Consider the following 3,042-nt stretch of genomic DNA (forward strand, 5'->3'; position numbering starts at 1 on the left):
GAAAGTTTAATTGTATTAAAACAAATTCCTGAATTATTACAGAATTTAACTCAACAGAAAAATCTACTTGAAAAATATTTAAAAATAATAAAAACAATCAAAGAAGAACCACTAAATGAAAAACAACTACTTAAAGAAAAACCACTTACTATTAAACGACCTTTCACATGGTAAAAATTATGAAACCCAAATACACTGCAACTACGATAATAGATAAAAATTATGGAAAGATTTATATAAATCCACAGAATATTCTCAAGTACACAAACTAATTTATAAAAACAAAAATCATACTAGTAAAAATTGGAAGATTAAAAATCGAAATAGTAATAAAAAATATTAACAATCCAATTAATTTTCTTTCAGATACCTTAGTAAAATGAATTAAAAAGTACAAATTAATTCTTCAAAAAATAACATGCTTTGGACTAATATATTAAAAAAACCACTGGAAAATAAATTTTAATATCTCTAATACCATTAAACATTTAGAAAATGCTTTATCATATGAAGAAAACTATTTATTAAAATTACAACCAGTAAATAAAGAATATAATAATCAATTAAAAAAGATATCTAGATTACAAGAAGGAATTAAGAAATACAAAAAATCACAAAATCGAAATCTAAAAACAATACGCAATGTTTCAACCACTCTAACAAACACAACTTGTTAATATAAAATTTATAAAATAATCCTAAAATGAGTAAAAGAAAAACAAATATTAACCCAAACAGTACCTTTATTACAACCAAAATACAAGATAAAGAATTAGTTTCATATATAGATACAGAGGCTACTTTATGTTTTGGAAGAAAAAAGATATTAAAAAATTGGGAAAAATTAGAAAAACCATTAAAAATAACAATTGCTGATAAATCAATTCACAAAATTTGGTTCGTAGGACGAGATATAGATATAGTAATTGAAAAAACACCATTTAAAACTCCAACTATATATCAACACGATTCAGGAATAGATTTAGTTATAAGAAATAATTTCCTTAAATTATATCAACCATTTATACAAACAAATGACGATATAAGTCTCAATCATCCAACAAAAGGTACTATAAAAACTGCAATTATCAAACATTATGATCTTATTAAAATAATCAAACAAGAGGTTGGCTTTCAATTACGCATATTACTAACATTTGCTAAAGAAATTGCTGAAAAACAACTTGAAGAAGTATGCAGCGAAAATCCACTAGATCATTTAAAAAATAGAAATAATCAAGAAATAATAATATTATTAAAAAACCCTAATGATGAAATTAATGTTCCAAATAAAATTCCATATAGTATAAAAGATGTTTCTGAATTTAAACAGGAATGCACTGAACTATTAGAAAAAGGAATCATTCGACCTAGCAAGAGTTCTCATTCTGCATCTGCATTCTATGTAGAAAATAATAATGAAATAAAACGAGGCAAACGAAGAATGGTAATCAATTATAAAAAAAATGAATGATGCTACTATAGGAGACTCATATAAATTACCACGAAAAGAATATATTTTAGAAAAAATAAAAGGAAATACACATTTTAGTACATTTGATGCAAAATCTGGATATTGGCAGTTACGTTTACATGAAAATACGAAACCACTAACCGCTTTCTCATGTCCTCCTCAGAAGCATTATGAATGGAATGTTCTTCCATTCGGTTTAAAACAGGCACCAGCAATATATCAACGATTCATGGATGAAACCTTAAATGGTTTAGATCATATTTGTCTTGCATATATTGATGATATAATTGTTTTTACAAAAGGAAACGAACAAACACACATTGATGCAGTCATCAAGGTTTTACAAAGAATTAAAGAAAAGGGTTTAGTTTTATCAAAAAAGAAATCAAAACTTTTTCAAACTACAGTTGAATATCTCGGTTTAAAAATTGGAGAAAATTGTCAATTATCGTTAACAGACAATATACGAGAAAAATTAAATATGTTTCCTAACAAACTTGAAAATAGAAAACAAATACAACGATTTCTTGGTTGTTTAAATTATATTGCAGAACAAGGATTTTTAAAAAATTTAGCAAAAGAAAGAAAAGTTTTACAAAGGAAAATATTAGGAAAAAATACCTTGGTCTTGGACCAATACAGATACTATTTTGGTACAAAATATAAAACAAAACATTCAAGTTCTCCCTACTTTATATAATGCAAAAATAGATGATTTCTTAATCGTAGAAATAGATGCATCACAAGACACTTGGGCAGGATGCCTAAAAGCAATTATACGGGGAAAAGTATTATTGAGATTAGATAGTGAGGGAAACCTCATATCTAACTCATCAAAAGTATACAATGATAAAGCACACACTGGTATGAAAATACCATCTGAAGTAAACAATGATAAAGTATACAGTGATATGAAGATATCACCAAAAGCATACATTGATACAGATGTATCATCTGAAGCATTAAAAACAGATAAATATGAACAGAAACTATGCAAGTATATATCGGGAACATTTTCCCAAACAGAACAAAATTACAGTACGCATGAACGAGAAACACTAGCATGTCTTAGAACATTGAAAAAATGGAAAGTTGAGCTACTCCAAACCAGATTCGAATTACGCACATATTCCAAGTATTTACTTGGTTTTCGGCGATATAAGTTACAAGAAGATTATTGTCGAGGACGATTAATCCGATGGCAATTACAACTACATCAATTTCATCCATACCTCAAGTATATTAAAAGCACCAACAATCATATAGCGGATACATTAACAAGAGAATGGAAGCCACATCAGCCATGACGGAAGCAAACATTATTTACAAATATGTCCTTTTGGAGGCGAGAGGAATATTGAAGATATTAAGATATTATTGAGAAGATATCAAAGAATGACGTAAGACATGACATAAGAAGCAAGGGATGCATTATTGAAGACATGTGGCCTTTCAAATATGGAAAGGATTTGTAATTTGTCTTTTCTAATAATGTTAAGTGTCGGTAAAAATAATTGAGTAGTATAATGTGACATAAAGACCTATGTAAAGTAGTTTGTCTTCTTGCA

The sequence above is a fragment of the Lactuca virosa genome, chromosome 1 (genome assembly GCF_052849685.1).
Source record: "Lactuca virosa cultivar CGN04683 chromosome 1, Lactuca_virosa_CGN04683_v6, whole genome shotgun sequence".
NCBI lineage: Eukaryota > Viridiplantae > Streptophyta > Magnoliopsida > Asterales > Asteraceae > Lactuca > Lactuca virosa.